The sequence below is a fragment of the Ranitomeya variabilis genome, chromosome 2, assembly GCF_051348905.1.
Source record: "Ranitomeya variabilis isolate aRanVar5 chromosome 2, aRanVar5.hap1, whole genome shotgun sequence".
Taxonomy (NCBI): Eukaryota; Metazoa; Chordata; class Amphibia; order Anura; family Dendrobatidae; genus Ranitomeya; species Ranitomeya variabilis.
Genome location: NC_135233.1, coordinates 1,001,882,768 through 1,001,910,403, shown reverse-complemented (window position 1 = coordinate 1,001,910,403; position 27,636 = coordinate 1,001,882,768). Strand labels below are relative to the sequence as shown.

Here is a 27,636-nt window from a genome sequence, read left to right as displayed (position 1 = left end):
TATGTAAAAAGTATAAGAAGTGATACTCATTCCCACAGATCATATTCTGATACTCGCCTGGTCCCAGGTCTCATCTATTTCTGCGGGTCATCACGGCGGGCACTGATTGGCTAAGAAAGAATTTCTGGGATATCAATACAAGACAGGAAGTACAGACCAGCAGGGATCGGGTAAGAGCTGGAGCTGAACCTGGATCTGCCACGGTCAATTTAGCTTCTTTTATACCATCATAAGACCATTCAAAAAATCATTTTCTTCCACTTGACTGCCCTTTTAATAAAAATGCATTATTCACAGCAACTAATCAGAATTTCTGCTTTTATCGTCGAAACTGCACCAGAATAACGAAGCGATGTCTCTGATTGGTTACTGCAAACGGGGATTAGAGACGAACCAATGGATTCACAAGACACTGGTCCTGCACCTACGTCAGTAGTCCATGGCTGCCAGAGGGGGGCGCTGACAACCATCTCCTACCTGCCAGCATCCCCGGTGTCTCTCCTGATTAGTAGGCATGACTAGTGATGAGCGAGTATACTCGTTGCTCGGGTTTTCCAGAGCACGCTCGGGTGGTCTCCGAGTATTTGTAACTGCTCGGAGATTTTGTTTTCATTGCCTCAGTTGCATGATTTACAGCTGATAGACAGCTTGATTACATGTGGGGATTCCCTAGCAACCAGGCAACCCCCACATGTACTCAGGCTGGCTAGTAGCTGTGTCAACAAAAACGAAATCTCCGAGCAGTTACAAATACTCAGAGACCACCCGAGCGTGCTCTGGAAAACCCGAGCAACGAGTACACTCGCTCATCACTAGGCCTGACGCAACATAACGCATGCGCCATGCCGCAACGATAACCACATGCTGGGTCTACAACTCAGAAGACGGGATTCCAGAAGGTAGTAGGTGGTCACAGGGATCTTTTCCGGCAGCCACAGACTTCTGGACCATGATCCTTGCTAATCAATTCACCCATCTCTCACAGGGATACATTTTGCTACGTTTAGGATGGGGTTACACGTTGACTTTGGCTGCCACTCAAGTCATGCAACCAAAGTTCACAAAGTGTCGTAGCCCAATACAAGTAAATGGAGGCGCATTGTGACCTTGAGGAAACTGCAACAAGAAAGCCGCAAAAAAATCTGACGCGGTTGGACTTCCTGTGACTCGCTTGTCGCGGTATCCTCGGGTTCACAATGCGACCCCATTCACTTGTTTTGCGCTGCGATGTCGAACTTCGGTCACACAAGTACCGTGTAGCCCAAGCTTTGAAGTGATCTACATCGCTATATTCACATGTGTAGCTTCTGATCCAGTTTCTATTTTTCTTTTTTTTACTAAGCCAAAAGTGGATCTAAATGAGAGCAAATGTTAAAAAAAGAAGGATCTTTCATTTTTCAAGTCTTTTAAAATCAGAGCTGCACATATGATGACGGACGGCTTTACAACAAGTACTCATCAACGCCGAATAAATCAGAAGCTTCCGCTATGAACATGTGAAGGTTAGATCGGCGGATGTAGGCGCCACGGGACAAACTCGTCTGCTAGGGGAATGAATAGGGTTAATGCCTGAGAATAAAAAATAAATAAAACAAAGGCCCAAAGATGGGCAGTGCCTGCTGTAGACGAAGCCTCGGGCCTGCGGTGCTGCCATGTCATGCCACACCACCTGTCTGCATACAATACTGGAGGCCTGAGAAGGGTGCGCGCCGAGCGCTCGGTACAACATCTGCCCAGCACGCGTCTCCCCGATAACATATAGAATACAGTTCACACGACGCCGCAGGTCACAAACCACCAGGGCCAAACACAGCAGTGCCATGCACAAGCCCAGGGGCCCTGCAGTACCCCACAGTCACACCCTGCATCTGCCAGGCAGCACTGCACCAGGGCATGTGGGCACATAGGTAATAGGACAACTTCTAAGATGCTAATATGTTGCACTCAGCACACACACAATACAAGCTGTCTGCTGTAACTAGTGAGGAGCCAGTGGCCCAGCTGCTGCCACACATCTGGCTGGGGCCACAGCTTTCTCCACAAGTAAAGCTGCCTGCAGCCCTGATGTTTGCATTAGTTCTGATCCATATGTAAAGTGTGAGGCCATGGCAGCCCTTACCTCCGTGCGGCCGGGATGTTTACAAGCAGTGCGGAGTGTGGGGCGCTGTGCGCTGTCCTGCCACCAGGTGGCGCCCGGCGCTCACAGCACAGACTGCAGAGCATGGCCGGCTCCTCCTCGCTTCACAATGACCTAATGGCGGTGACACGCACACTGCGGGGAGAGTGATGTGGCCGTGACGCTCCACTGCCCGAAACATGACCAGAGTCCGGACAGCCACATCTATCCAAACACAAGAACTGGGAACCGCTGAGAGTGGGCTGGAATGGCTGCTGCTACTTGTAGTTCTACAACAGCTGTAAAAATGTGATAGCTTAGTGGGAAAGGTGTGAAAATGAATGTATATGGAATAGATAACTGATGCCTATAGCAACTAATTGGGTTATGGCTGACACTGTGCAGAGGTCTTCAGAAAGCGACAGCTGGAACGCGCTGGTTGCTATCGACAACCGATGCACCATTGACCTCTACCTGCAGCTGAGCATTAACCCCTACACGCCGGCTGCCACACTCCAGTGCCCGTCAGGTGGGGCGACATCACCTATCCACAGAAAAGATGAAAACTTGTTGATCGCGGGGGTCCGACCGATCATCAGAACGAGGCATTGCTATCACTGTGCGACTACTCGACATCCACTCATTGTATTCCTTATGGCTCAGCTTTTTCTGGCAATGAATATATTGGTGGTCCGACATCTGACCTGCTCTATTGTAATGGGGATGAAAGTGCCCCATCAGGGATAAAATATTCCCCGTTCTACCGATCTGTCCAGGTCCCAGCGGACGGACCCCACAGATCAATATCATTAAGATATCACCTTTCCTAAAGATAGATGATCATTTGTTTTCACAGAATATTCTCTTTAAAGTTCCTAGACATAAAGTGTTGCTCCACTTTCTGCATTGGTAGGTGAGGGGTACCAATGGCGTCCCATAGACTGGTGCTAATACAGGTGCACAATACCTGACAAGCATACATGCATCCTAGGCACGAGCGGACACAGGAGAAGCCCCTGTGCAAGGACAGTATATGGGTCCTTTACAGCCCAATAGCTCCTCATAATGTCCAATTCCACCTGCTTTGCAGCTGGTAGTGGCCCCCTTTCCTCTTGGGCCCCTGTGCGGCTGCACCAATGACATGTCCGCCCCTGCATTATAGCATTATCCTGTTATATGGTCCCCGTGCACCATAGCTCAGGCATGACAGTGGGTAATTTGATTGTGGGCCTCACTGCAAAATCTCCATTAGGGCCTCCAATTATTCTAGGTCTGGGATGTTTTAGCACAGGTGCAGCTGCAACCCTTGGCTCTACTCCCTGTAGCTTTGCTCCTGGGATTCACGCTGACTTGCATGATTAGAAATTATTAATTCTTTAAAAAAAATACTGTAAAAATGAGAGAAAAGCGCATCATAGGGCAACATCCGATGGCGCAAAACAATGTAGGTACGATAGTTCCCCCATCTACACAATAGCAGCTCTCCCCTGCTGCGTTCACCGGTGACAGCTGGATAATAGGTGAGGGGAGTTTGCTGCTGGGGACCTTTAGGCCGGGGTCACACTATCGTAGAATACGGATGAGTGCTATGTGAGAATACATCGCATAGCACTCGGACCAGTGTTAATCTATGGGGCAGCTCGCATCACCGTATTTTTTCTCAGGTGTACTTGGCGTGTGTGTGTAAAAGCGCAGCAGGCTGTGATTATTTGCTTATATCGTCCGAGACTCAACAATGCAAGTCTATGGGTGCGAGAAAAACACGGGCACCCCACGGACCATCAGTGCAGCTTGCGACAAATACGCACACATTTTCCTCATTTCAGCTCATTGAGCAATTTAATTCAATGGGGAAAAGCAGTGAGAAATGTAAAGCCTTATGCATGTCATACGGATACAGTACATAGGTGCAATAAAATCGCATCATCGCATACGGAGAACACTGGTGCGACTCTCAGCAGGGAGACTCGGACCGATTATTCATACGTTAAGTGTGACCCTGGCCTTAGACTAATCCTTACTGGGGTCCATTGATGAAATCCGTGGTTTTCTTTGTGAAGTGAATGCCGCGCTCCTCCCAGTCCACAATGATGTAAATGAAATGCTATATTCATCTTTATGAAAAATGAAAGTCTAGTAAAGAAGAATATAGCATTTCACTTCCATCACGGAGTCTATCTTGTCATTGGGGATTGGGAGGAGCGTGGCATTCACACACTGATTTTTGACAATCAACAGCCTAGGAATTGCTAATGTCACTTATGATTTTACTGCGATTATATTTGCATTATATCTACTGTCCAGTTATAAGCTCACAATCGATTGCACACCAACTAGCCATAATATTTAATTCTCCCACGCTGTATTGTGTAAGTCCTCTTTATGCCGCCAAAACTGCTCTGACCCATGGAATCATGGACCCCGTGATACATCCGAAGGTGTCGTATTATTTGGTGCCAAGATGTCATCACTAGAGCTCTGGTCCTGGCAATCTACGTCAGTCTCATAGGAAACAAATGGTGCAGTTGACTCACATGCACATTACTGCTCATTCAAACAGGAGGGCTGAGGTCAAATTCTACTCATCAGACACTGAGATTATACAATTATCACCTATGCTATGGAACGTTGTGAGGTGTGCCCTCCGTGGTTTGGACATATTTTCCCAGAACATCCCAGAAATGCTCAGATTGTGGTCTTTTGGAATATGGAGGTCAAGTCAACACGTTAAACTCTGTCATTCCTGACCAATGTTTGGAATGTGGGGAGAAGGACTGTATTATCTCGAAGAAAGAGGCCACTGCCATTAGGGAACCCTGTTCCCATGAAGGGGTGTACGGGGTCTACAGAAGTGTTTTGATAGGTTTTCGTTGCCAAACCTGCAAGGGCCCAAGGTTTCCAGGTAACATTGCCTAGAGCACCACACACTGTGTCCACAAATATCTTCTCGCAGTGCATCCTGGTGCCATCTCTTACTCATGTATGCAATGGCATTACTCCTGACCGTCCATATGATGCACAGAAAATGGGATTGTAGGCTCTATCGGAAGTGGACAGGGATCAAACCATGATGCATTCTGTGTTTTGGCCCCTAAGGAACCTTAGATGCCCTTGACACTGCTGCTGGTTTACCTGTTGTCCCTTCTTGGACCAATTTTGGTAATGACTAACTACTACCCCTTGCGAACATCTCACAAGCCTTGCCTTTTTGGAGATTCTCTGACCCAATTATATGGAGGTCACAATTTGGCTTTTTTGCTTTCCGTTGCAGCCTTACCTATTGGTGTGCAGGCACGCTAACCATTATCCTAGAATTACATGGGAAGGGGCAATGCACAGGAATGATATTTCTATGAGTGCCAATGCTTTTCTCTATCTGTGGACTATCTGTCCAAAAAGCAGCTAGATAAGCTTCCAAATCGTCAAATCCAACAATATCTTATTCATTCGCAGCTTGAATGTTGGTAGCTAGGGCCCACATTTATTATTGTAGTAATGTCTATTATTACAGCATTTTATGAGAAATAATGTCAACTCTGCTATGGGAAAATATTTATAAACCATTTTACACCACCGATTGCCTTCAGTAGGTGTAATACACTGAAGAAACGCCGGAAGAAGTGACATGCTCAATTCTGAGAAACCCAAGGTTTTGCACAAAATGCTGAGGACAAACAAAAAAAGCTGCATGTATTAGATTTCTGAAATCTCATATACTTTGCTAGTACTGTAAAATGCAGCTGAAAATTTGCATAAAAACACATACCCCCCCCAACGCTGAAAAAAACGCAATGTGTGATCATAGCCTTACATTTACAGAACACTGCTGTACAGAAGTATGGCCATTTTGCGGTCACCTTCCCTCCTGCAAAAATATAATTTTTCTTTTTTATTAGTACATCATAATGTAAACTGAATGGTGAAATCTAAAACTAAAACTCATCCTACAGAATAAAAAAACATCATACAACTATATCAGCAGAAAAATAAAAAAATGTTACGGCTTTTGGAAGACAGGGATTAAAAAATGCGATGAATGGGAAAAATGGCTGCTGCAGGGAGGGGTTAATTATTTTTCAACATTTGTAATGTCTTTGTGGATCCATATAAAAGATCTCCTTTAAGACAGACATCACTAGTGTGGTTTGTAGGGACTGAACAAAAAATCTGCTGCCGTCAAATGAAGAAATTATTATGTTTTCATTTCCAGACCTTAAGATACTGAATTTTCACAAATCTCCCTGTGTGATGCCACCATGTTCCAGCTCCACACAGAAAAAGCAATGCCTCACAGTGAGAATATAGAATTACCGGCCTGCAACCAACTGATACAAGCCGCAGTAAGTGAATCTGCAAATTTGGCATCTACCCAGATTGCTGAGATCAGCCTTACAAAATATGACTGTCCCACTTCCTGTCTTCTCGGAACAAGCTGTCTCCAGCGTATGTAATTTATTTAATTTACTGACTGTTTTCTTCCACGGAAGATATTGAAGAGTCAGATACAGTCACTTGCTTAATCCTACCAAGTTTTGTGTAAAAATCTATACATTTGATTTGCCCTATGTGCATATGTGCTGACTAGCTGTGCATCTCTGTGGACTTGACATGTGTAAAGAAACTTTGTTTTCCCTGCACCCATTGTTCCCAATAACTGATCTAAGGGGCAACATTACTGCATAATATGTGTTACAAAGCTTTAAATAGAATTTATCAGTGAGATCACCCCCTCCCCAAAAAAAACCAACGCACATACTGTATAACCAGGCAGGTCTTTGAAAGTTAAATCCATCGACACCACATCTTGTATCTGTTGCTGCATTCCCGAGAAATCAGTGTTTTAATTAATTTCTAGAGATAAGCGAATATGCTCGGAAAATTTGACAATTAATTTCCGAGTGATAACCTAGTGTCTTCAGCGTGCTCGAAAAATATGTCTCACAGCTGTTCGATACATTGCCAGTTTTGTTAGGTTGTTTTCTCGTCCAACACCGGCCTCTTTAGCTTGATTGATATGATTTCATTGCCTGGTGCCGGACAGACAGTGATGTATCAATCAAGCTAAATGGTCTGGTGCTAGATGAGGATACAGTAGTGGCTCAGGAAGTGCTCTGTCACACCCAGAGCACTTAACACCTCATTTTCATGTGAATTTAATAGCTGATTTCTTGGAAATGAAGCAACCGAGAAGATATAAAAGTATCAATGGATTTAGCTTTCAAAGACCTACCTGCCCATAATATGCAGTTTGTGAGTGGGAGTGGGGGGATAATCTTACTGACAGATTCCCTTTAAATACATCTTGTGCTCTTTTCGGGTAAAAAGTGGTTTTCTCCTGACCACAAGCTCTGACCACATGCCTTATTAGGATGAACTTGTATTGCACGCGCAGACATTATATACTTGGCTGTCATTTAATAATTAATACCAGATGGTAGGCTGCTGCTCCTCATGATCAAAATGAGGGTTGTGCCCGGTGTGCCCAGGAGCAGGACGCAGTGCAATAAGATGCTTGCTCCAGCAACCACAGTCATTTCTCAGAGTTATCAGATTTTTCTCACAGTAATATGCACTTTTTAGTAGTAAAGAATCTTCCTAAAAAGTGTGTATTATAGTCCAGAACCCATAGAAACACATTAACCTGTCTAAGTATTACCACTATAGAGCAGTTAATTGAACTCTGGTGATATTGACCCATCTGCTTATTAATTACTTTGTTACACCACCAGCCAAGTTTTAATTAGTATGAAATAGTTTTTTTTTCTGATGTTTAAATGTGGGGTAGATCTACTAGTAAGGTGTGCCCTATTGGGTGAAAAATGATAATTTTATGTATGAGTAGCTCTCTAATCTTCTATACAGCATTTTAAAATCATAGGTGGAAACCGATTGGTTGTGATGGGCAATTGCTCCACTTTGGGCTACTTTGGTTTATCATTGGTTACAGCACTGTTACTTGTTGTCATCCACATACAGGTGTTTTTCACAAAATTAGAATATCATCAAAAAGTGAATTTATTTCAGTTCTTCAATACAAAAAGTGAAACTCATATATTATATAGAGTCATTACACACAGAGTGATCTATTTCTAGTGTTAATTTCTGTTAATGTTGATGATTATGGCTTACAAACAATGAAAACCCAAACGTCATTATCTCAGTAAATTAGAATAACAAAAAACACCTGCAAAGGCTTCCTAAGCGTTTAAAAAGGTCCCTTAGTCTATTTTAGTAGGCTCCACAATCATGGGGAAGACTGCTTACTTGACAGATGTCCAGAATGCAGTCATTGACACACTCCACAAGGAGTATAAGCCACAAAAGGTTATAGCTAAAGAAGCTGGCTGTTCAGAGTGCTGTATCTAAGCATATTAATGGAAAGTTGAGTGGAAGGAAAAACTGTGGTAGAAAAAGGTGCACAAGCAACCGGGATAACCGCAGCCTTGAAAGGATTGTTAAGAAAAGGCCATTTAAAAATTTGGGGGAGATTCACTAGGAGTGGACTGCTGCTGGAGTCATTGCTTTAAGAGCCACCAAACACAGACGTATCCAGGACATGGTATATGTAATATTCGCGGCACTCTTACAGTAGAGGGATGTGGTTCCCAAGTAGGGTATTCAGCCCATAGATGGACTGGTGTCCATAGATTGGGACCCAATATTACTTAGTACTACTCTAAGAACTCTGAGTTATTTAAATGCATTTGCTTTTTACTTATTTAGTTACAGCAGGGTTTTTTGCTAATTTTGTTTCTTGTAGGTTTTGTGCGCTTTATGGCCAATGTGAACATTTGTTTATGTGCTGCATGTATACCAACTTAATCCAAACTCAATTTTTGTGTTTTTCTTTGTATTTTTGCATTTTGTGGGGAGCATGGCCATCCCCAGCAAAGTAAATCGCCAACTTCCTTTGCGCCAGCCTATACCGGCTTCCTCTCTCCAAACGGCAACCAGGCACCCTGAGTCTTTGTTTAAAAACCACTAGATGACAGGACTACTACACTGGGAAATAGAATTTCTACAAATTTAAGAGTTCTGATGAAGGTCCATGTTGGGACCGAAAACGTTTAACTACAATATATTTTGTTGGATTCACAATAAATGGAACTTTTTCTTCGCATCCAGGACATGGGCAACAAGTGTCGAATTCCCTGTGTCAAGCCACTCATGATGAAGAGACAACGCCAGAAGCGTCTTTTCTGGGCTAAGGAGAACAAGAACTGGACTGTGGCTCAGTGGCTCAAGGTGTTTTTTTTAGATAAAAGTACATTTTGCATTTCGTTTGGAAATCAAGGTTCCAGAGTCTGGATAAAGAGTGGAGAAGCCAGAATCCAAGCTGCTCGAGGTCTAGTGTGAAGTTTCCATAATCAGTGATGGTATGAGCCATGTCATCTGCTGGTGTAGGTCCACTGTCTTTTATCAAGACCAAAGTCAGTGCAGCCGTCTACTAGGAAATTTTATGCTTCATGCTTCTCTCTGCTGACAAGTTTTTTGGAGATGGATATTTCTATCTCCAGCAGGACTTAGCACCTGTTCACACTGCCATAATTACCAATACCTGGTTTAAAAACAACAGTATCACTGTGCTTGATTCGCCAGAAAATTCGCCTGACCTTATCCCCATAGAGAATCAATGGGGTATTGTCAAGAGGAAGATGAAGCACCAGACCCAACAATGCAGACGAGCTGAAGGCTGCTATCAAAGCAACCTGGGCTTCCATAACACCTCAGCAGTGCCACAGGCTGATCGCCTCCATACCACACTGGACTGATGCAGTAATTGATGGAAAAGGAACCCGACCAAGTATTGAGTGCATTTAATGAACATGCATTTCAGTAGGCCAACATTTCGGGTTTTAAAATCATTTTTCAAGCTGGTGTTATAAAGTATTCTAATTTACTGACATAATGACTTTTGGGTTTTCATTGGCTGTAAACCATAATCATCAACATTAACAGAAATAAACACTTAAAATAGATCACTCTGTTTATAATGACTCTATATAACATATGAATTTTACTTTTTTATTGAAGAACTGAAATAAATTAACTTTTTGATGATATTCTAAGGCCGGCCTCACACTTGGCGTAAGACAATACGCCACGTATTATACGTCCGTACTACGGCCGTAATACGGAGAAATGTTCCCAAAATATTGATCCGTAGTCAGGGTGTGTCAGCGTATTTTGCGCATGGCATCCTCCGTATGTAATCCGTATGGCATCCGTACTGCGAGGTTTTCGCGCAGGCTTGCAAAACCGACATCTAATGGATTTATGTGCTCAAATGTTCGGGAAAACATATATACAGTATATATATATATATATATGTCATTGAGACACATATATATATATTCTGTATTTAGATTTCATTCAGCGCGATATCTGTGAACAGCCGGTAATTCAATTGCCGGCTTTTCATTTCTCCTGCACAAACCCGACAGGATATGAGACATGGTTTACATACAGTAAACCATCTCATATCCCCTTTTTTTTTGCATATTCCACACTACTAATGTTAGTAGTGTCTATGTGCAAAATTTCAGCGCTGTAGCTGCTGAAATAAAGGGTTAAATTGCGGAAAAAATTGGCGTGGGCTCCCGCGCAATTGTCTCCGCCAGAGTGGTAAAGCCAGTGACTGAGGGCAGATATTAATAGCCAGGAGAGGGTCCATGGTTATTGGCCCCCCCGTGGCTAAAAACATCTGCCCCCAGCCACCCCAGAAAAGGCACATCTGGAAGATGCGCCTATTCTGGCACTTGGCCACTCTCTTCCCACTCCCGTGTAGCGGTGGGATATGGGGTAATGAAGGGTTAATGCCACCTTGCTATTGTAAGGTGACATTAAGCCAGATTAATAATGGAGAGGCGTCAATTATGTCACCTATCCATTATTAATCCAATTGTTTGAAAGGGTTAAAAAAAACACACACACACATGATTTAAAAGTAGTTTAATGAAATAAACACAGCGGTTGTTGTAATAATTTATTGTTCTCTCAATCCATCAGGAACACCCTCGCTTGGAAAAATAATAAACGCACAAGATACATACCCTCAGCTGAACCGTCACGTCCCACGAAGTAATCCATCTGAAGGGGTTAACTAATATTACAGGCAGGAGCCCTGCTAAATGCAGCTGTGTGCTCCTGCTTGTAATTCCCCGGCGAATGAATGAAATGTAGGTCATTGACCTACATTTCCTTCAGTCGCGGTGATGCGCCCCCTGGTGGATGTCCTCATATGACCTGGAGCGTGGGAAAAAGTTCCCAGGCTGCAGTTCATGAGAACATCCACCAGAGGGCGCCTCACCGCGACTGAATGTAAGTACAGATCCTGCTTTCCTTTCAGCACCCGGGGATTACAGGTACGAGCGAGTGGTTTCTCGCAGCTTGTGCCTGTAATATTGGTTAACCCCTTCAGATGGATTACTTCGTGGGACGAGACGGTTCACCAGAAGGTATGTATCTTGTGCGTTTATTATTTTTCCAAGCGAGGGTGTTCCTGATGGATTGAGAGAACAATAAATTATTACAACAACCGCTGTGTTTATTTCATTAAACTACTTTTAAATCATGTGTGTGTGTGTGTGTGTGTGTTTTTTAACCCTTTCCAACAATTGGATTAATAATGGATAGGTGTCATAATTGACGCCTCTCCATTATTAATCTGGCTTAATGTCACCTTCCAATAGCAAGGTGGCATTAACCCTTCATTACCCCATATCCCACCGCTACAGGGAGTGGGAAGAGAGTGGCCAAGTGCCAGAATAGGCGCATCTTCCAGATGTGCCTTTTCTGGGGTGGCTGGGGGCAGATGTTTGTAGCCAGGGGGGGGGCCAATAACCGTGGACCCTCTCCAGGCTATTAATATCTGCCCTCAGTCACTGGCTTTACCATTCTGGCGGAGAAAATTGCGCGGGAGCCCACGCCAATTTTTTCCGCGATTTAACCCTTTATTTCAGCAGCTACAGCGCTGAAATTTTGCACATACACACTACTAACATTAGTAGTGTGGAATATGCAAAAAAAAAGGGGATATGAGATGGTTTACTGTATGTAAACCATGTCTCATATCCTGTCGGGTTTGTGCAGGAGAAATGAAAAGCCGGCAATTGAATTACCGACTTTTCACTAACAGCGCTGCGTATTTCTCGCAAGTCACACTGCTGGTCCGTGTGGAATCCGTATTTTTCTCGCCCCCATAGACTTTCATTAGCGATTTTTTTGCGCAATACGCTGACAAACGCAGCATGCTGCGATTTTGTACGGCCGTAGAAAGCCGTATAATACTGAACCGTAATATACGGCTAATAGGAGCAGCCCCATTGAGAATAATTGTGCCGTATGTAATGCGAGTTTTACGGACGTAGTTTCTGCGCTCTTACGTCCGTAAAACTCGCCAGTGTGACGTCGGCCTAATTTTGTGGGAAGCACCTGTAGAAGGACTATATCTACAAGACAAATTAGTCCCTGATACTGTATATCTATACTTCTTTTGTAACTGTATTGAGGCTTGAAATCCCAAAACACGAGTATAGAACAAAAACAAACATCGGTCAGAATGGGTAAATGAGGTCAGCTATTTGCTACCCATGGAAGACATCATGGCAAATAATCACACATTAGCATATATTTTCACACATGTTCTTGCTGGATCAATTTCATAGACAATCCAAAATTAGCTGAATGGCTTGGCTGAAATAATTAGTGGATTACTGTTGGAGCCAAGGGGTATAGTGCTACATCTTAGAACTGGTGCTGGTATTGGACTGTTTCTTTCACCCCTGATACCCCATGTTGCTAGATATCTCCAGCTTCTCAGATAACATATTGTAATGATGTTTCAACATTACTTTGCTATCTTCAGAAGAGATATAATCTTTCTTTGACACTTATCTTCATTCTTTAACCCCTTGACAACATTTCTCGCACATTTACAGTAGATGTGCGTACTTACGGTTTGGAGTGGGCTCAGGAGCCGACACTGGAAAGTAATTACTTTTCCCAAAATGTAAATAGCACAAACTAAAAAAAAAAAGTAGACTAAATGTAAGAAGAAAAACTACGCACACTATGGCGCTCGCCACGAGAAGGAAAAGGTGGCACGATTTGGGTGACAGGAAGAGTGGGTAATGGAATAAACACCCCTAGCTGCTGGGACCACACAGGATCTGTGCCTATCCTGGAAGGAAATGTGTGTGTTATAATGTCACAAAGTGGACAAGGTGGACCGCGCTCAGGGGTGCGTGTTGAGTAGTGATTGGTGGCAGGAGGCTGGTGCTAGGAAGGGTTATGCTTGCCACTGTATACCCAGACCTGCTGTGAGTGATAATAGATTATTGTTACAAGTGTGTATGCCTGTGCCGGCAGTACACAGAGGTGCTTACCTAGCTGCGTATGTAATAGCGGCGCTCCAGCGTCCTAGGTGTACCCCAGGCAGGCGTCCGCTGTACGGTCTGATGCGGCGTCCGTGGGGAGTGGAAGAGCGGGGGGGGGGGCGGGCGCAGAGGGGCAGAAGAGGACTCTGCAGCTGCCGCGGTACCTGGGAGCCCCGGCCGAAGGCGTCCCTGGTAACCACGAGGAAAGAAAGATGGCCGCTGGCGCCGGCTCACTGATGCCTAAGAAGTGACGTCACTAAGGTATGGAGCGGCGTTGGAGCCAAAAAGGATAGCGACTAACCAACGCGTTTCGAAGGTACTCGGCCTTCTTCGTCAGGGTATTTAGTATTGCTGCATGTGCAAATTTGTCAGAACTAATGAAATATGGAATCAATGTAAAAACATTTAAAAAAAATGATATTGCAGAACTGCTGTTGTTTGATCACATAGCTTCCTCTCCAAAAAATGTAATAATAAAAAGAAATTCAAAATGGTACCAACAAAAACTGCAGCTCGCTCTGCAAAAATGCAAGCTTTTGTATAAAAAACCTGCAATAAAGTTATGACTCTCAGAATATGGTAGACTGGCGGCAGCACTGATTGGCGCAGGGCTCACATGACCTCACAACCGCATGTGAACCTCGGGAAAGCGAGACACTACTGGAATGTTGTCTGCAGGGGAGTATAGGTGTTTTTACGTTAATGGGGCAAACATTCAGAGAGAGAAGGGGCTATCCTTGTAATAATAAAAGTCTGGTTATCTTCACAATGGCCATTGGGGCTTTTTTTAGCCCAATATTTACTGTCTTTTCAGATTCCGTATTATCATCTATGAATCAAGTCCACATATAGAAACAGGCGATCCGCACTGCATCACACAAACTGGTCTGCCCGATTATGGGGTCTTAAATACTGTAGGCATAAATGCCTGGACCTACGGGTGCTTTGGTCATCTATGAATCACTATATACCCTGTTCACTTTACAATCACTTTTGCTCACGCTCGTTAGATGCTTCAGTTAAACATGGGCAAATAAATTTGAGTGGAATTTAATTAAATTCAAATGTTATAAAAATCCATATTCACTAAAATTAAATTACAGATTTTCTTCCACTTGGATTCAGTAGAATGGCATCTGCTGGCCACCATTTTTCTGAACTCTAACAGCCAATAAAAAGGTTAAAAAAATCATTAACCATAGCTTTCACCTCTGTTCCTCACCATCTCCTGTCTGGTCCTCGTTGCATCTTTGTATCCCCACCACTCACGTTGACATCCCCGAGCCTCTCATACTAAGCTGTGATTTCTAGCTTAAATGAAACGCAGGACAAATTCATGGCGCGCGTCGTGACATGACATCTTGACCTTTTGCGTGCTTTTACAGAATCCTCCTGGGGAGAAGAGGGGATCTGGTGTTGCAATGAGAACCGAAAGGGTGACGGCAAGAAGTAGAGAGGTGAGTTGTGAGTTGATTATAAGGTTTTTTTTAAACTCTTTTCATATATTACGTTAATTATGCTAGGGTCTCAGAAGACTCCAGAGCATAATAAGGGACATCGAAGAATAATTTCTTTCTGAATTGAATTCCCCTGGAAAAAACCCACAAACAGGTGGATTCAAAATTTGCCTGATCCACTTTAGCTTCAGTTCAAAACATAGGGTCAAAGTCAGACCATTGTGGTTATGTTCATATGTTGTTTCCTGAAACAAAAGGAATTGTGAGTCTAAAAAAGCTCAGTGACCAGTTTGAAAATTGCAAGATTTCTGTTTTTTATTTTAAATATAGATTTTGATATGTAAAAAAAAGTATTGTCAAAAATATTTTAAAAAATACATTTAACAGAAAACTTGATTTAAATAGTAGGTTGCTTTCTGATGATATCTTCCCTTTATGCACCAAAACAATTCCATTTCAATGGTGACATCAAGACCAGTGAAAAATAAAAGTAAGTCATCTAATCATTGTTATATATTTTTAGTGTTTCTTTCCTATGTGACAAGCCACTTTTTTACAGCACCATAAATAGCCCATTCTTTTCCCAAGTTGTTCTATCTAGCTGCAGAATGATTGTGCATGACATGTAATAGACTTGATGGAATTAATAAGTACTATACAGATAGTGGAGGCAAAAAGAAGATTGTAATCACGGGGTAAATGTAACAGGAGAGATGAGTAGATATCAATATTGGCCACGAAGCTGCTATCCTGCAGAAATGATCTGCCTCCTCACAGCTTTGTGTTTATGGTTGCCTGTCACCAGCCTTTCTTTGCTAAATGCTCATTGACATATTCCAAAGTAATATGTGAGCCTTGTCCGGTGCCATTAGCGGATGTGGGTCTTACGCATTCTCTGATGACTAATACATATCTGATGTAGGGCTTACGCACGCCTTGATGACTAAGACACCTTAGGACAGAGCATGGCACAGCGGTTGACTCGCAAGATTTATAAAAAGACATGGCTGATGATGAAGTGCAAAAACTAATTGTGTCATTTAACTTTATTATGGATGTATGGAGGCTTACAAAAGGTTGAAGCAATCAGTTTTTGCACCTCAGAAAGTACTGTATATACCCGAGTATAAGCCGACCCGAGTGTAAGCCGAGGCACCTAATTTTGCCACGGAAAACTGGGAAAACTTATTGACTCGAGTATAAGCCAAGTATGCATTGTCCCCTCATTCCCATCTTGGCATGCACGGCCTCCTCACCCACATCCTGGTATGCATGGTTCCTCATCCCTATCCTGGTATGCATGGTTCCTCATCCCTATCCTGGTATGCATGGCCCCCTCATCCATATCCTTGTATGCATGGTTCCTCATCCCTATACTTGTATGCATGGTCTCCTCATCAATATCCTTGTATGCATAGCTCCTCATCCCCATCCTTGTATGCATAGCCCCCTCATCCATATCCTTGTATGCATGGCTCCCTCATCCCTATACTTGTATGCATGGCCCCCATCTCCATCCTGGTATATATCGTCCCCTCAACCCTATCCTGGTATGCATGGCTCCCTCATCCCTATACTGGTATGCATGGCCCCCTCATCCCTATCCTTGCATATATATGGCACCCTCTTGCCTTTCCTTGTATGCATGGCTCCTTATCTCTATGGGTGTATGCATGGCACCCTCATCCATATCCTTGTATGCATGGAACCCTCATCCCTATCCTTGTATGAATGGCCCCCATCCCCATCCTTTCATCCCAGTGTAGTGAATATTAATTTCTCTTTAGCAGCAGGTACAGGAGTTAGCCGCAGCCACCGGCTCCTGGCTCTGTGACCCACTGCTCCACTGCTGCCGCTCCCCCTCCATCTTCTGGGACAATGACTCGAGTATAAGCCGAGGGGGGGTGGGGGGGGGGGGGGGGGGCGTTTTCAGCACAAAAAAAAGTGCTGAAAAACCTGGCTTATACTCGAGTATATACAGCACGTCCTATACTATTATTTAGCTCTTTGAAAAAAAACTATTACTTATCTCATATGGTGAATGTCGAAATAAAAAAAAAAAATTGAAATGGTTTAATGGCTGTTTTTGGTCACTCAAAAAAATGCGATAAAGGTCTATCCCAATCTCTGATGATCCCCGGAATACCATCAAATCAGTTGTCATCACATAGTAAGATTATGGTACCACAACAAACCTGCCAAGAGACAGCCACCCACCAAAACTCTCAGCCCGGGCAAGGAGGGCATTAATCAGAGAGGCAGCACAGAGGCCAAAGGTAACCCTGAAGGAGCCGCAGAGTTCCCAAGCAGAGACTAGTGTATCTGTCCATAGGACCACAATAAGCCGTACACTCCATAGAGGTGGCCTTTATGGAAGAGTGGGCAGAAAAAAGCCTTTACTTCCACACAAAAATTGTAAGGCTCATTTTGAGTTTGTCAAAAAGATGTGGGAGACTCTCCAAATGTATGGAGGAAGGTGCTGTGGTCAGATGAGACCAAAATGGAAGTGGCACCATCATGCTGTGGGGATGTTTTTCAGCAGCAGGGACAGGTGAAATGGTCCGAGTCATGTGGCTGAAATGTGTCATCAGTTACTGTATGATGAATGCATTGATTCTATGGACTGGCCTGCCCGCTCCCCGGACCTAAATCCGATCGAGCACATTTGGGACCTCATGTCTCATTGCACCACAGAGGTTATCGGATAGTCCAGGAGTTGACGGATGCTTTAATCCCGGTCTGGGAGGAGATCCCCCAGGAGCACATCTGCGACATAATCAGGACCATGCCCATGATGTTGAAGGAAGGTCTTACAGGCATGTGGAGGCCACGCACACTACTGAGCATCATTTCCTTGTTTTGAGGCATTTCCACTGAAGTTGGATCAGCCTGTAATTTGATTTTCTACTTCCCTTTATTTTTTTCAGCATTGTATATATACAGTCTATATACAGCTCTGGCAAAAATTAAGAGACCACTGCAAAATTTTCAGCTTGTCTGATTTTTATCTTCATAGGTATATTTTTGAGTAAAATGTAAATTGTTCTTATATTCTATAAACTATTGACAACTTGCTTCAGCAAGGCTGGAATTGGGCAAGTTAATCTTTGAAAAAATACATACAATAAGATACGGCCTTCCCAAAACCGTGTCTGATGACAAATGCACACTTAGCAGGATGCAGCAGGCCTCCACTGATAAAGGCTAGGAGCGGCACATGTGCAAGCTACTTGATAAGAACAACCACCCCCACCCTCCAAACATTGCAGGGGTTGGCTGCCTAGTAGAAAAAATGCACATTGATATAACTCACATAGGACGCCAGTCACACTGATAAGTGTGGTGCACAGTGTCTGGTATGCAACCTATTAATGACGCCCCTTGTATTAACAGGCAGGCTGCCCAGCACTATAATATGCAGCACACAGTGACAGACGCCCCAGAAAAACCTAACCAACATAGAGAAGTTAATCTTTGCAAAGGACGTATGAATCTAGTCACATACAAGGTTATCCTGAAAAAAAAAGTTGATTCCTTCGCTCAGGCAATGTTCCCCAACTCTGAGAACTGTTTTTTCCAGCAGGACAATGCCCCATGTCACACAAGTAGGTCAATCAATGTGTGGATGAAGGACCACCACATCGAATCCCTGTCATGGCCAGCCCAGTCTCCAGACCTGAACCCCATTGAAAACCTCTGGAATGTAATTAAGAGGAATATGGATAGTCACAAGCCATCAAACAAAGAAGAACTGCTTAAATTTTTGTACCAGGAGTGGCATAAGGTCACTCAAAAGCAGTGTGAAAGACTGGTGGAAAGCATGCCAAGACGCCTGAAAGCTGTGATTAAAAATAATGGTTATTCCACAAAATATTGATTTCTGAACTCTTCCTGAGTTAAAACATTAGTATTGTTGTTTCTAAATGATTATTAACTTGTTTTTTTTTACATTATTTGTTATTTTGACCATTTCTCATTTTCAGAAAATAAATACAAAACTTATTGCATGGAACTTCGGAGACATATTGTCAGAAGTTTATAGAATAAAAGAACAATTTACATTTTACTCAAAAATATACCTATAAAGAGAAAGATCAGACAAACTGAACATTTTGCAGTGGTCTCTTATTTTTTGCCAGAGCTGTATATATATACCCACTTTCCAAAAAGGTAGAATGCTGTGTGAAATGTAAAATACTAAACAATAATGCAATTATTTGTAATTCATTTTATTCACAACAAAGCATAAAACTCATCAGAAGGTGAATATTAGACATTTTTCATTTGCATTAAATTAACTAATTTACAAATTGATGTCAAAAACGCATCTCAAAAAAGTTGGAAAAAGGGTCACAAAAGGCTGAAAAAGCAAGTGGTGCTAATGTAAAACAGCTGGGTTAATTTTCAACTCAGGGACATCACTGTTTAAAAAAGAGAATTTTAGAGAGGCAGAGTCTCTCAGAAGTAAAGATGGTCAGAGGTTCACCAATCTGTGAATAACTGTGTCTAAAAATTGAGGAATAATTTAAAAAAATGATCCTCACCATAAAATTGCAAAGACTGAATATGTTGCTATCTATAGTGTATGTGCATAAGGGAAAAGACCGACTGTTATTATTGGCTGCTCATGATCTGCGGGCCCTCAAGCAGCACTGCATGAAAAAGAGGCATGAATTGGTTTGTCAAATCACTGTATGCGCTCTGGAATACTTCCAGAAATCATTGTTTGTGAACTCAGTTCGACATATACTCCACATATGTAAGTTACAGCTCTATCATGCAAAGAAGAAGCTATACAGTATATCAACACAATCGAGAAATGCTGATGTCTTTTCTCAGCCAAAGCTCAACGCTGAGCATTATATACAGGTTTTAGCACAACATATGCGCCCATCCGAGCAATATCTGTTGCAGGGTTTCGTATATTTCAGGAAGGAAATGCGATATTACATACTGCATCCATCACAACAGTATGACTTCGCAGAAGAAAGATGTACCAGCCGCCTGCAGTCTAGACCTGTTACCAACAGAAAACATTTGGCGCATTATGAAATGAAAAATCAGGCAAATAAGATCCAGGACTGTTGAGCGGAGAAAAATGGGACAACTTTCTTCTCCCCGAACTCCAGCAATTGGTCTACTCACTGCCCAGTTTACAGATTGTTGTAAAAAGAAGAGGTGACACCAGACAGTGGTAGACATGGAGCCACCGCAGCTTTTTTGGGATGTGTCTCTGCCATCAGACTTCAGTTTTCAAATAAAATGTCTTTCACCTTCTGCTTTGTTCTGTCGTGAATTAAATTCTTTACATTTCACACAGCTTTATTGCAATATTCAAACTGCGTGTGTGCCTGTATATACTGATATGATGTTATGTAGAGTCTGTATATATCATAACATGTGCCATATTATAGTGATAGCTATCTTGACACTGAAGCACAAATCAATAGAAATAATATGTCTCAGCATTTTATTATGCCATTACTCATATACGGTGCAGGGGAATCTTCTGGGAATTCCCAGTATTGGGAACATATCGCAACTCTGCAGTTATCATGACCCTTATGGTGCAAAGATACTGTAAATCTATCTATCTATCTATCTATCTATCTATCTATCTATCTATCTATCTATCTATCTATCTATCTGTCTGTCTGTCTGTCTGTCTCTCTGTCTGTCTGTCTATCCCATTCCTTCTATCTAACTATCTCTCTGTCTGTCCATATACACATATATATATGTATACACGCACAGATGCTACATTGCATAGCGTCAGCATATACAGACACAGGCTGTTCAGATATCGTATCAGGCTATCCTCCCTTCCTCACAAGAAAGCACAGTAATATTATTTGACAGATTCTCGTACTGCTTAATGTATTAAGGCAATGGTAATGGCAAACCTTATACTGCTTCTTTCTGATGCATGAAATATTTATTATTCTGCCAGGCACTGTTTTTATATGTGCTACAAAAAGAAACTAGAGCTCGGTAGAGGATTCCTAGGCGACTAATATCCCCCGAGGGTCAAAGGGTTAACGCAATGGTACTTAGCGACCTTGGTTTATTTGCACATCGATAATAGCAGCGACCGAACGATAGATTGCTGCATAACATTACATGTGTCAGCAAGTTGGGGTTTTGTTGTATTTCAGCCATTTTGCAGCAGGTTATAACGTGGCTTAAAATGGCTGCTGTATTTCTCATACAGAGAGAGATGAAATAGAAGCTGGTGGTGGGTCATAGATTCTTATGAATATCTCATGGTACATTATAGGTTAAGGAAATTAATATTAACACAGGTTTACGGTAAAATTACTCTGTTTGAGCTGAGGCGGCCATTTCCCTATATATAGCAAGGGATCTGCACACAGATCCAGGATAATTTCTAACGTAGATGCGCTATGCAATAGTTAAAACATATTAAAAGAGACACTACAAAGTTTAAAATATGTTATCGTTAACTAACAAAGGCGCCATTTTCTTCTTTTTTACCATCCCGGCAGCCATTTTGAGGTATGCAAGCTGACTCAAAATGGCCGTTGCTGCAAATTAGTTATTAACCACAACATAAACAGGAAGAGAATAAAAGGCAGCGCGCAGTAGACAGAGTTGAGAGAAAAGCAGCCGATAAATTAGATTCAGATGCTGTTTCGTACACAAGAATAGTGACATTTAGTCAGAATAAAAGCCTCATCCCGCCTCACTAAGTTCTACGCAGCTTTTTACAATCACACACTGTTTGTTCCTAGCAACACAAGAAAACATCTGACAGAAAAGTGTTAAATTCTGCGGACAGTATGGCGCTTCTTTTTTTGTCGTCGTTGCCATTGTTGCACGCGTGTGAGAACATATCGTGCATGTATTAGGAATCAACGCTTACGATAGGGTTGATAATACACAGCAGCACGCAGCTCGAAAACAATAAATCACGAAAGAAAAACAACAAGCAAAAATAAATTAAAAAAAAGGAATATGCCTTCTGAGGAAAGCATTCGTTACTTGCCTGGTGGAAATTTTTCTAGAAATAACATTATCTTCCCCCCAGTGTTAAAATCATTTAGCGAAAAATGTTCCGTTGCCACAGTAACAAGGCACGGGCCCAGTCTAGAGAGATCATCGCGAATGCAGAATCTCAGTCTTAAAGGAGCTTTGCAGCAAACACGCACACACACAGCAAGGCAAGGAATGTGGGGGGGAAAAAAGAAGAGAAAAACACCCTGTTCTGTCCGGATTTGGATTCACGACATCGAATCATCCTGCGTCAGTCTGGCTATTAACCCTGCAACCACCACAGCGGCCTTTACAGGCCTCGAATGTTCATTAGTGTGCAGAGAACAACAAGGCAGGAGCAGAAACAGCTACGATGGACTGTTTTACTGAACAAAAAGCTTATTTTCGGGGGAGAAAAATCAAATTTTTGTTTGTTTTTTTTTACACGAGAAAAGAGGCGGAAACGTCCTTGAATTTTCTAAATGTCACGACATTACGCATTAATGTGGAGAGCAGGCAAGGGGTTACTGTCACACAAAGGCCTGACTGGATGGTTTTACTTGACGGTTTTAATGATGAGACGGGACAGCTAAGATCTGTTTTTTTGGTTTATAAAGCAAAGCTTATTAAAATGTAGTATTTTATCAAATTTTTACGTAGTTTTTCGGTTGGAACAATAAGCAATACGATATGTAACCGAAAGAGCAGTGAACAGTTAACTTGTGCAATAAGCCGTCCGACATACTGTGGCAGGACACCTTTCACACAGAAATTCATTTTATGCAACCGAGCAAGAGATGAGGTTCCTAGAGGTCGTTTACATGAAATCTGTTTCTTAAAGGCATCTTGTTAAAATCAGCATCCGGTAGTGGTGACTGATACAGACAAGTCATCGCCTAATCTGTGATGGCTTCTCTCATCTTCATGTCTGCTGAATAACATCTAGCAATCTGCGTAAGATTAGACATATTCAGGGTTGGGGCGGCGCGCGGACCATAACGACAACAACATGCACTTGCGACCTACCTCTGCGAATCGGTTAAGGATACCGTTAACACGTAAAATACTTTCGTTCCTCCTGCGTGTGACGTAAGTTACGGAAGAATAAAAATAAACCTTTTTTTTTTAAGTTCGGTCCACGCTTCATGGGTATGAAGAACCGTCGTCGGTAAAATCAGCTCAGCCGGCTGACATTCATGAGAAGTGGATTTTCCATTGGGGGAACGGATCTTGGTAAGCAATGATAATCCACCTCCGGGTTTTCTTCATGCTGTGTCCCATTGATCCGCAGCTTTGTATTAATAACGGCAGGAGTAGTGACCACTGCAAAGGGCCACTTCTCTGTTCCCCCGGAGAACCGACCATTTAGCCATGACTTCCGCATACGACAGGCGAGCTACAGTGCTATGCAGGAGTTAAAAATAGATTTTTTTTCCATTCCTCCTACCTGCATTGCAAGCATATTAGTTTCCAAGCGCTTTAATTTGATATTCACATTAATTAACAATACAGCATACATTATTTAGCTGGGTAAATGCAGGACAGGATTAAAAGCAAGATTAATACGATTACGTTGCCTGTCACAGTCAATTTTTTTTTTTTTTTTTTTTAAAGCTTGTATTTTTTTTTGCATGAGATGACGATGAAAATGCCGGCTGTAAAATGGTGATGCAATGTAGCGAGAGGCAGGAGGTGCAGAATGTTATGTCAGGCTGAGTATTTACATACTGACAGCAGCGTATAATGGATTCGGAGCACAGCATGCAGAAGAGAAGGCATTAATCCTCGCTGCCATTTCAGATGCATTCTGCAGCATCGCTTATGAAGAAGGAAAGATCCAGCTCACCTTAAACGCAGTATGCAACTAATGATGTGGATGACCGACAAGCCATCAGCAGCTTCGGATTGAGGAACAATAAGCAAAAAAAAAAAATGCAAAAAATAATAATAATAAAAAAAAAGATGAACAACAACCTTTACTCAGCTGGCAGTTCCCCAGATGTTACGTGACGGGCTCCTGGAAGACACCAGCTTCGTCGCCTTGTACAGCCGTGCGTATGACCATTCCGGGGCTGATGCAGGATGCAAACATATTAAGTATGACATCCTTCTTCTCACTGTAAAATAAACCCTACTGCTTGAACATGATCTTCGGGAAGCTGTGATGTCCTCTTCAGGCAGGATTCACAACACCGCCCTGCATTCGCAATCATTTGCTCCCCTTTTTTTTTTGTTTGTTTCGAAAGCTGCAGTTTAAGTTTTATTAAAAGCAATATCCTTTCCACAGTTTGCAAGCCACCGAGATCCAGTCATCTGACCGGCTAATTGTATTTAGGCAACACCCTACTTACCACAGGCTCGGCAAGTGCTAAATATATCAGCATTACAGCTGCTCAGTCGCACAGGAAAATACGTACTAAAGAATTGTTATTTCCTCTTGTGATAAAAAAAAAAAAAAAAAAACCCGATTCCTTCAGAGCTGGATTCTGCTCAAACACTGAGTAATCCGTTGCAGTTTTTCGCTTGCATAATCCGAGTACTCTGACCCACATAATGCAAACAAGTCATAGCCGAACACATACTAAACTGTACGCACCTACTGACTGCTGGCTGTATTAACTGTCTGGCTGCCTGCTCTGCATATTTTACTGCACCGTGACCATGGGCTGTGACGACAGAGCAAGAACACATTCTTTCAGGGCATTGCACACAGGATAATACTATTATATTTCAATTTTAATAGACGATTTAGCAGTAACATGTTTTATTTTTTATCATTTTTTTTGTTTGTTTTTTTTAAATAAAACAAGCTATTTATAATAAGATCCCGAAGATTTAAATTGGCCAAATATCAATGTAAGAAGAAATACAGAGGGTCATATTTATCAAGCTATAGGCTTCAGAATTCTGGCATAATATGAGCTAAAATACTGTATTTCATGACTTTTTCCATTATTATAATGTGTTTTAGACACTTTTTGTAACTTGTTTGAATAGGAGGCATGGCAAGGCTGAAAAAGAGCGTGGCATAGTGTGCAACACATCAAATGCAACAAAATTGTGGCAAAAAAAAAGACAAGACAGTCTTAAACTTAGGCCGGGGTCACACTTGCGAGTTCAATGCGAGAAACTCACGTGAGTCTCTCACATCAAGTCCTGGCACTAGCACTGGCACTCGGAACCAGAGTGTGCGGCTGCATGTATTTCTATGCAGCCGCACACTGCGGTCCCAAGTGCTGGCGGCAGTGCCGGGACTTGATGTGAGAGACTCACGTGAGTTTCTCTTATTGAACTCGCAAGTGTGATTTGATGTGTTGCACATTATGCCACACTCTTTTTCAGCCTTGCCATACCTCCTATTCAAACAAGTTACAAAAAGTGTATAAAACACATTATAATGATGGAAAAAGTCATGAAATACAGTATTTTAGCACAAATTATGCCAGAATTCTTACAGATCCATTATAATTCAACAGGAGTTAAAAAAAGGGAAAATGGTTGACCTGTGATGATGATGATGGATCATAGTGGTGCTAACGTTTCTGTCGTAAATCTTTTGAGAAATGGAAGACATGACACTAGTGTGAACACCGCCCTGCACCTTATACATATTGTGCAAATGTAAGCAAGTGTGACTGGATACAACGCACAGATGAGCATGAGGCGGAAACAGACAACAAACTATTTATTGCTTCCATTATAACAGGAATTTACGGTAGTTGGAAAACAGATAAACAACAGGAAAAAGCACAAACACATGTGGATTATACAATACGAAACATACAATAGGTCTTAAAGTTCAATTTGAATAACAGAGAAGTGTCTTAAAGGATTATACTGGTGTCCCTGTGACAGGGTTGGTACATCCGTTCCTGCGAGAGCTACTGCATTAACTCCTTTTGACACAATGGCCCTAGCGGGAGTCACTGGGTCTTCTCGCTGGGCCATAAGTCTCCTAGCAAAGTCTACCAAGGAATGTTGATCCTCCTTTGCTCCAGCCGACCCCCACCCCACCTGTTGTCCTAGCCCAAGCCGACCCTACCGTACTTTGGTGCTGGAAGCGACGGTCTGGCTTATTTGTGACTCCCTTCTATCTTCCAGCGTTCTCCCCAGGTCAAAGTCTTCTCACAGATCTTTGATACTTGACCAACAGCGGGTGTCTCCTGGGTCTGAGAAGGAGAGGGCTGGGCTCCGGCTCTCGACTGGTGTCATCTAGACTTTGAAACTTGAGCGGGGATTCGGACCTTGACTGGCGCTGTCTGTGCTCTGGGCCTTGACTGATGTAGTCACTTGGCGATGTCTGGACTCTCTCTGACAGCAGCCAGCACCCTGCTGGCACACACTTTCCACTGAGGCCTGTCACTCTGGCTTCAGCGTCGTCCCTGGTCCACATGGGCACCAATCTCTCTCTTGGCGCCAAATCACTTCATGGTTTGGCACGTAGGACATTTATATCCTTGAACTGCATCATCACTTGACTGGGTGCCAAATTTGAACTTTTCTCCCTGCAACTCTTCCTGTGCTGGTTGGTTCCACAAGGTCCCATCTGACCAATAGGTAGCAGCCTTCCCGTACTAATGATACATCATGCTAGGGATCTACAGGAGTATCTTCGCCGCCTCTTACACACATTTGATAAGTATTTTGTTAATATCAATTGCTTTAACACATAATCAAGAGAGAAGCTTAAAAAAAGGAAAAGGATAAATGTTTTTATTATACATTTTCTGTGGTTTCAATCCACTCCGTGTTGTGAATTTAAAAATGAATGCAAATATGAAATGTATGGCTATGGCATAAGGAATGTTTTAACATTAGCTCTTTTCTCAAAAATCTTTTCACATGATAAAATCAGTGTGCTGATATAGCCGATGAAGGATGTATCTTGGTGGAAAAGACTTGAGAGATGGATTATCTGGATTTCAAAAAATAAAGATTCACTTTAAAAAAAGTTTAAAAAAAATAGCTGAACATCAAAATAGGTAATTGATAATATTTGGTTGATTAAAATCCAAGCAGTCCTGTTTTAACTTCTTTTTTATTCCTAGACTCAAACTCTACTTCTGGAAAAAATACTGTATAAATGATTTTGGAATGATTTTGGTCTTTATCCGTAGATCTTCAGTCTTTGCTAGATATGAACCCAAGATGGGCTAAACTATGGTCAGAAGGCAAAATACTGGCGTTAGTTGACATCCTAAACCATCAGTCTGAAAATGCAATATTATGTATGTGCCCTTATCTGGAATAAAAGTTTTTTATGTGAGCAGCATAATCTTCAGTTTCTTGTTGACAATCTGTTATTCTTTTGGTGCTTGGATGGAAACAGTGTTTATGGCAGGGTGCATTAAGAGATTGATCAGAGCCTGGTAGAGCTACAACACCCAGACTATCGGTGCATGGTAGTACTGTGATTTACTTCCCAATGTCATATTCAATTATATTTAGTCATAAAGATGACATGTGTGATGCTGAGTCACTACTCACAGGCAAGCCGTGAGACAGGGTAGTCAGGAGGACTGGTCAGATACCAGGAGAGCTCGTAGTACAGGGATAAGACAAAGGCGTGGTCGGGTAACAGTCCAGGGTCAAAAGCCAGGATGGTATGTCAAGAACAGGGAATACAACAAACGGATAGTTAAAGGTCATCTTGGGGGTCAGATACCTGAAGTCAGAGAGCATCAATAGCATA

General features: G+C 42.4%; 1 protein-coding gene and 1 long non-coding RNA gene across 7 annotated transcripts in view; one reads left to right on the top strand and one right to left on the bottom strand.

Annotated features, from left to right (window-relative positions):
- Nucleotides 1-24,818, bottom strand: part of ZBTB38 (zinc finger and BTB domain containing 38) — a 33,947-nt gene extending 9,129 nt beyond the window's left edge. Inside the window, exon 1 of one of the 5 annotated variants that reach the window (XM_077291177.1) lies at nucleotides 23,791-24,818. The gene's annotated coding sequence lies outside the window, so the exon portion shown is untranslated. Of the gene's footprint in view, nucleotides 1-2,119; nucleotides 2,228-22,970 lie in introns of those variants that run through there. The other 4 variants (XM_077291178.1, XM_077291180.1, XM_077291176.1 and 1 more) reach the window with 4 other exon arrangements.
- LOC143808473 (uncharacterized) lies at nucleotides 2,309-20,252 on the top strand. 2 transcript variants are annotated; one of them, XR_013221962.1, is made up of 5 exons: nucleotides 2,309-2,445; nucleotides 6,327-6,456; nucleotides 14,880-14,951; nucleotides 15,425-15,441; nucleotides 19,883-20,252. It is a non-coding gene; the product is annotated as an uncharacterized LOC143808473 (long non-coding RNA). The 2 variants fall into 2 exon arrangements; XR_013221963.1 differs by lacking the exon at nucleotides 15,425-15,441.
- Nucleotides 24,819-27,636: the final 2,818 nt, after the last annotated feature.